We start from the raw sequence: 8,374 nt of genomic DNA, 5'->3' as shown, positions 1-8,374 counted from the left end.
TATACACTTAAATTTTGCACATAATATACATGTACATAAATAACTGCATTTTGCAATATACCTGCCTACAATTGTCAATTTGTATATTGTCATTCACTATCTACTTATTTGTATTTTTTATTCTTTTATTATGTGTTTTATGTTCTGTCGCTGTCATTCTGTTGTACAGCGGAGCTTCTGTCACGAAAACAAATTCCTTGTATGTGTAAACATACCTGGCAATAAAGCTCATTCTGATTCTGATTCTGATATATTATTTATTTTATTCATTATTTTTCATTATACAGGTTGTTGTATGTTTTGAAGCCAGATTCGACCTGAGGACTAATGAAACTCAAGTTCAGACTGACGTCTCCTCAGCGTTGGGTTCTGTGTGTGTTTGTGGCATCTGAACATCTCTGAGATCTCTACAGACCAGAACACACAGAAAAGAGTCTGAAAACACTCTCAAATTCATCAAACAGAAAGACATTACCAACCAAGACGGACTGACATATGAATGTAAATTAAATAAAATCACACAGATGATCAAAATGAAAGGTAAGTACATCATAACATATGTAAGAATAGCAACAGTGAGCACTGGACGTATGTTTTTTCTGACAGGAGTGGAAGAGGCTTTACAGCTGATTGTAGATGATACAGCCAATACGATCAGAGGAACAACACTTGTGCTGAGACTGAATAATGACATGTATGTAGTTTTAAGTGGACGCACAACAGGAATATAAAGAAATAATGCACTCACTATAGAAAAAAAAAGCACAAGGATGGAGATTAAGATGTTACAGGGCAGTGAGAAAATACGAGCAGAACAAAGCGGATATTTCAGAGTAAAAATCCCCTCCAGAGCCACCAGCTGATGCAGATGAAAACCACACCAGTGTAATCCTGACCAAAACTGGACAAGCTCACGGATATAGTGTCTGTATCTTGTCAGTATATCTGTCACTATATATAGATGAAGGGGTAATTGTATCAGGTCATTGAGGAGGAGGAGGATGATGAAGACTGAGATTCGGCCTCTGATCTTTCTGTGAAGGTGCAGAAGACGAAAAGCCCAAACCAGAGCTGGAAGACCCACACAAACACTAGAGATGAGGAAGATACTCATTCTGATTTCTGAAGATTTATATCGTTTTTCATTAGGGATATTATTGTCATGAATCTGTCTGGTCTGATTTTCACCGTTCATGTTGCTGAAAGAAAAAAAAAAAGTTTTATTTTATTTAATATTGAGTGATAGTGTGAATTATTCAAAACATAGCTGTTTCATACATTTATTGCTCTCTTTAATGGAAATGACTTGCTCTAATGAATCATGGTTACACTGTTATATAGTTAAATCAGAGCTCGGTGAATTTATTTTTATTTATTTTTTTAATCCATGTGGGCCAGATGTTGATTTTTTTTTAATTAAATCTTTTAAATAAATGTTGAAACTGGTTGGTAAGTAGGAAATACATAATAAGAATTTAAATAGAAAAACAGTAAACATCAGTGTTCATCTGTTTGTCTGTGTTTTTTGAGTCAGGTTGAGTCTGAGAATGCAGTGTACTTGGTGTGCTCAGACTAATGCTAGTCAGCTAGTCGTGTTCAGTTATACTCTAATAAAACAGTTATTTGTAACATAAATCTAAGTGTTTTCCATTATTCTGAGAGATATAAAATAAGATCTTCATTAAGAGAAGTTCTTGTAATATTACTTTCACATTAAAATCTGCATTAAATCACACAGATGAGAGCTTACCTGAATGAAAATGAAATGTGTTACAGTCGCTGTCTTCAGTTCAGATCACTGTGGTTCAGTTTGTCTTTGTCTCTCAGAAGCTAATGATGTTTTCTCATCAGTCAGCAGTTGGTCGATGGTTAGTGGTTAAAGCTCAGTGTGTCTCTGTTCTTATCTCACAGCACAGACTGTTGTTCCAGAATAAGTTTTCCTTGTGAAAAATAAAGACATCAATTGTACATAAAATGTGTACCAGGTACTCGCAGTTAATATAATATTATTAAAATACTTGAGTGTACCTAAAGAGAGACACTCCCACCGAGAGAAACTGACTGTTTCTTAACACTCTTAAAAAGTGCACTCAAAGAATATTTTTAATCATAATGTTTTTATAATTTTGAATCTGAGATTTCAAGATCCAGTCGTTGCCATTCATGATTAACATTTGTGACTGCAGCCATTGTGAGTGTTAACTGTCAAATATCATTCATCCATTTTGTATTTTTATTTTCTCATTTACATTTTTTTTTTAAGTTAAATGGTTTAACTTTTTTTTTTTGTGTGCAGTCAAAGAAAGTAAAATCAATTAAAATGTCAGGGATTCATCTCATTTTAAAGATGTTATCAAGAATTAATTTATCTTAATATACATTATAACAAAACGAAAAATTAGAATGAACCTATTGGCCTTTATAGAATATAGTCTATTTATATTTTATTTTCTATTATTATTTATTTATTTATTTTATAAGCTTATTACCAATTAGCTTCATTTGTTATATGTTAAGATGTATGATGTTGTTGTTTTATTAATTCTATTATTTATTTATTCAAGAAATTACAAGAAATGTTCAGTTTCAAAAATCCTTTTGAATGCAGATCTATATTGTAAGAGGATAATAAAATAAATACATAAAAAACAAATAAGCATTGCTTTATGTTACAACTGTGTTATATAATTAAAACATATTTCATCAAAATAAAATTGAGCACATTCAAACTCCAAACACTATGTCTGAGTAATTAAACTAATTGTTTGGATAGATGGTTGTTCACACACATCTTATATCTTACAGATCATAATCAGATTTCTTTACCTGTGAGAATGATCAGTCCCAGCAGACACTTATAAGCCCTTTCTTGTTTCTGTCAGTCTTTCTCTCATTCTGTATTTATAGCTCTTCATTTAAACATCATCAGCTCACCCTGTGGCTGTTAACTTCCTCAAATCTAACGAACTGACCATTTAGCTGCATTTCACCCAAACCACACTAAAACTCAACACTGCTATTTTCAAGTCCCTCTCTCCACCAGTCACTAATGGCTGAGGTCAAAACTGTTAACTTGTCAAAACACATCACAGAATGTGAAAACTCAGTTTACTTTTTCTTTGGTGGGTTTCCTTTCATATCGCTACAGTTGCAAAAAAAAAGAAGAAGAAAAAAAGGCTGTTAGTTTCATTGGTACATTTGTTGTTAAATTTAAGTTAGATCCAACAAAGCTAAAAGGTTCAAAACTAAACTCTACAGTAAAGTGTCTGTAGGATCAGGAATGATAAACCTGATGTAAAGTGTGATTCTGTGCATGTACCCTTTAATTTTCTTTTTTTTTCACATTTGAGTATTTGTTTTCCCAACAGTGCACATTTGGAATATATCCTTTAAATGAAATGATCAATTTCAACTCATGGAGTCTTTATTAGTTTTTAATAGTTGGTGATTTTAATATCCATGTCGATAATGAAAAAGATGCATTGGGATCAGCATTTATACACATTCTGAACTCTATTGGTGTTAGACAACATGTTTCAGGACCTACTCATTGTCGAAATCATACTCTAGATTTAATACTGTCACATGGAATTGATGTTGATAGTGTTGAAATTATTCAGCCAAGTGATTATATCTCAGATCATTATTTAGTTCTGTGTAAACTTCATATAGCCAAAATTGTAAATTCTACTTCTTGTTACAAATATCGAAGAACCATCACTTCTACCACAAAAGACTGCTTTTTAAGTTATCTTCCTGACGTATCCAAATTCCTTAGCATATCCAAAACCTCAGAACAACTTGATGATGTAACAGAAAATATGGACTCTCTCTTTTCTAGCACTTTAAATACAGTTGCTCCTTTACACTTAAGGAAGGTTAAGGAAAACAGTTTGACACCATGGTATAATGAGCATACTCGCACCCTAAAGAGAGCAGCCCGAAAAATGGAGCGCAGCTGGAGGAAAACAAAACTAGAGGTATTTCGTATTGCTTGGCGGGAAAGTAGCATATCCTATAGAAAAGCATTAAAAACTGCTAGATCTGATTACTTTTCTTCTCTTTTAGAAGAAAACAAACATAACCCCAGGTATTTATTCAATACAGTGGCTAAATTAACGAAAAATAAAGCCTCAACAAGTGTTGACATTTCCCAACACCACAACAGTAATGACTTTATGAACTACTTTACTTCTAAAATTGATACTATTAGAGATAAAATTGCAACCATTCAGCCGTCAGCTACAGTATCACATCAGACAGTGCACTATAGACCCCCTGAGGAACAGTTCCACTCATTCTCTACTATAGGAGAGGAAGAATTGTATAAACTTCTTAAATCATCTAAACCAACAACATGTATGTTAGACCATATTCCATCTAAGCTCCTAAAAGAGGTGCTTCCAGAAGTCATAGATCCTCTTCTGACTATTATTAATTCCTCATTGTCATTAGGATATGTCCCCAAAACCTTCAAACTGGCTGTTATTAAGCCTCTCATAAAAAAAAAAAGAAAACACAACTTGACCCCAGAGAACTTGTTAATTATATACCAATCTCGAATCTCCCTTTTCTGTCCAAGATATTAGAAAAGGTGGTATCCTCACAATTATATTCCTTCTTAGAGAAAAATGGTATATGTGAGGATTTCCAGTCAGGATTTAGACCGTATCATAGTACGGAGACTGCTCTCCTTAGAGTTACAAATGATTTGCTCTTATCATCTGATCGTGGGTGTATCTCTCTATTAGTTTTATTGGATCTCAGTGCTTCATTTGACACAATTGACCACAGCATTCTTTTGCATAGACTTGAACACTTTGTTGGCATCAGTGGAAGTGCATTAGCATGGTTTAAATCATACTTATATGACCGCCATCAGTTCGTAGCAGTGAATGAATATGTATCATATCGATCACAAGTGCAGTATGGAGTACCTCAAGGCTCAGTACTAGGGCCGCTACTCTTCACGCTTTATATGTTACCCTTGGGAGATATCATCAGGAAACATGGTGTTAGCTTTCACTGTTATGCTGATGATACTCAGCTCTATATTTCCTCGCAGCCCGGTGAAACACACCAATTTGAAAAACTAATGGAATGCATAGTCGATATAAAAAATTGGATGACGAGTAATTTCTTACTGCTAAATTCAGAAAAAACAGAGGTGTTAATCATAGGGCCTAAAAACTCTGCTTGTAATAACCTAGAACACTGTCTAAGACTTGATGGTTGCTCTGTCAATTCTTCGTCATCAGTTAGGAACCTAGGTGTGCTACTTGATCGCAATCTTTCCTTAGAAAGCCACGTTTCTAGCTTTTGTAAAACTGCATTTTTCCATCTCAAAAATATATCTAAATTACGGCCTATGCTCTCAATGTCAAATGCAGAAATGTTAATCCATGCATTTATGACTTCAAGGTTAGATTATTGTAATGCTTTATTGGGTGGTTGTTCTGCATGCTTAGTAAACAAACTACAGCTAGTCCAAAATGCAGCAGCAAGAGTTCTTACTAGAACCAGGAAGTATGACCATATTAGCCCGGTCCTGTCAACACTGCACTGGCTCCCTGTCAAACATCGTATAGATTTTAAAATATTGCTTATTACTTATAAAGCCCTGAATGGTTTAGCACCTCAGTATTTGAATGAGCTCCTTTTACATTATACTCCTCTACGTCCGCTACGTTCTCAAAACTCAGGCAATTTGATAATACCTAGAATATCAAAATCAACTGCGGGCGGCAGATCCTTTTCCTATTTGGCGCCTAAACTCTGGAATAACCTACCTAACATTCTTCGGGAGGCAGACACACTCTTGCAGTTTAAATCTAGATTAAAGACCCATCTCTTTAACCTGGCATACACATAACATACTAATATGCTTTTAATATCCAAATCCGTTAAAGGATTTTTAGGCTGCATTAATTAGGTAATCTGGAACCGGAAACACTTCACATAACACCGTACTTTCTACATCATTAGAAGAATGGCATCTGCGCTAATATTTGTCTGTTTCTGTCTTATTCCGAGGTCACTGTAGCCACCAGATCCAGTCTGTATCCAGATCAGAGGGTCACTGCAGTCACCCGGATCCAGTACGTATCCAGACCAGATGGTGGATCAGCACCTAGAAAGGACCTCTACATCCCTGAAAGACAGCGGAGACCAGGACAACTAGAGCCCCAGATACAGATCCCCTGTAAAGACCTTGTCTCAGAGGAGCACCAGGACAAGACCACAGGAAACAGATGATTCTTCTGCACAATCTAACTTTGCTGCAGCCTGGAATTGAACTACTGGTTTCGTCTGGTCAGAGGAGAACTGGCCCCCCAACTGAGCCTGGTTTCTCCCAAGGTTTTTTTCTTCATTCTGTCACCGATGGAGTTTCGGTTCCTTGCCGCTGTCGCCTCTGGCTTGCTTAGTTGGGGTCACTTCATCTACAGCGATATCATTGACTTGATTGCAAATAAATGCACAGACACTATTTAAACTGAACATAGATGACATAACTGAATTCAGTGATGAACTGCCTTTAACTATCATTTTGCATTATTGAGACACTGTTTTCCAAATGAATGTTGTTCAGTGCTTTGACGCAATGTATTTTGTTTAAAGCACTATATAAATAAAGGTGATTGATTGATATTAATGAGCTGATGTCATTAATCAAATGTGTTTAGTAAGAGTGGTAGCATACATCTTTGGATGCGTGTCCTTCAGTCATTTTGCAATGACTGGAGTCTTTAGCCAGGAGGTTGTGTCACCAGATATTTATTTAACCATAACACTCTTCTGTTGGTGGATCAGCAGTGGTAGCCAGAAACTACGCACTCCCTCCTGGCAGCTCAACTTCTCACTCCTGCTCTAAATCCAACAAGATCTCTCTGCTGCCTCCCCCAGTCTTCACACTGCTTTTTTTCTCCCAGTCCCCCTCAGACTAAAGTATGTCATCAGCTTCCAGACTGACTGGGCTGGGAAGCCCCTGCATCCCACCTCAACTGGGTACAACCATGTCTGACAGTTCTACCTCAAACGCTCCAAAAGCAGAGCTGTTAAAATCATCAAGGACTCCATCCACCCCAGTAACCATCTTTTCACTTTGCTGCCATCTGGTAAGCGCTTCCATAGCCTGATGGCAGTTTCTTCCTCGAGGCCACCAGGCTAATAAACTCAAAACCAGCCTCTTAACATCTTCATGTCTCCACTTAATATTCACTTGATCAGTGAGATATTCATCATTATCTACCTCAAATTGACATACTGACAGTGTCAACCTGTTTGCACATTTGCTTCTGGAATATTCTTTATATTTAAAACTACAGTATACATTCATGTACATTATTTTGTATACTACTGTATATTTAATTTTACAATATACATCTTTTTATATTTTATTCTTATATTTTTATAGTTAACTTTTATTTAATTATTTCATACTTATATTTATGTATATTTTCATCTGTGTTGTATTCTTTAATAATTGCACTGTACATGGAGTGGACCCTACTCATAATTCACTGATGTTTATATGTGCTCTATATAATCGTGCATGTGACAAATAATCTTGAATCTGTCAGTCCTTTACAGTCCTGCACCAGGTCCCTATAACATTCAGACTTCCTTTCCATTTGCGCCCCAAGATTTAACTTCCTGGCTGATGTCTTCAGATGTTGCTTCAATATATTCACATAATTTTATTTTCTCATAATGCCATTTATTTTGTGAAGTGCACCAGTCCCTTCTGCAGAGAAGCAGCCCCACAACATTATACTACCACCCCCATACTTCACAGTTGGGATGGTGTTCTGAGGCTTCAAAGCTTCACCCTTTTTCTTTCAAATATACTGTTTATCATTATGGCTGAAGGGTAAAATTTTAGTTTCTACAGACCACAAGATTTTTGCCCCCATGTGCAGTTGCAAACTGTATTCTGGCGTTTTATGGTGTTTTTGAAGTAATGGTGTTCTCCTCCCAGAGTAACCTTTCAGCTCATGGTGGTACAGGACTCAATTTACTGTGGATGACGACACTGTCTTACCAGTTTCAGCCAGCATCTTCACATGGACTTTTTGTTACGATCGGGAACCCAGGGAAACAAAGGAGACGAGAGATCCAAACGCAGTGTAAGTTTAATGGGTAATCCAAATTAAGAATCCAACAAGCAGAAGGTCAAAACCAAAAATCCATCCAAAACAAACAAACAAACAGAGAAAGGAACAGGAACAGGAATTAGAAAGAACACCGGTGACTTGACTTTGTCCCTGAAGATCCCCGGTGACTTGACTTGACTCCGGAGTATCAACAGCGAATTGACCTGACTCAGGAATGTCAACGGTGACCTGACCTGACTCTGGAGTGTCAACGGTGACCT

General features: G+C 36.3%; 1 long non-coding RNA gene across 1 annotated transcript; it reads right to left on the bottom strand.

Moving 5' to 3' along the window:
* Positions 1-253: 253 nt before the first annotated feature.
* LOC127986374 (uncharacterized) lies at positions 254-2,955 on the bottom strand. The gene is made up of 3 exons (XR_008160841.1): positions 2,827-2,955; positions 1,751-1,940; positions 254-1,199 (listed from the first exon to the last, which is right to left on the bottom strand). It is a non-coding gene; the product is annotated as an uncharacterized LOC127986374 (long non-coding RNA).
* Positions 2,956-8,374: the final 5,419 nt, after the last annotated feature.

This window comes from Carassius gibelio, chromosome B21 (genome assembly GCF_023724105.1).
Source record: "Carassius gibelio isolate Cgi1373 ecotype wild population from Czech Republic chromosome B21, carGib1.2-hapl.c, whole genome shotgun sequence".
NCBI classification, from domain to species: Eukaryota; Metazoa; Chordata; class Actinopteri; order Cypriniformes; family Cyprinidae; genus Carassius; species Carassius gibelio.
The sequence above is the reverse complement of the archived record's forward strand: the minus strand, read 5'-3'. Positions and strand labels throughout refer to the sequence as shown.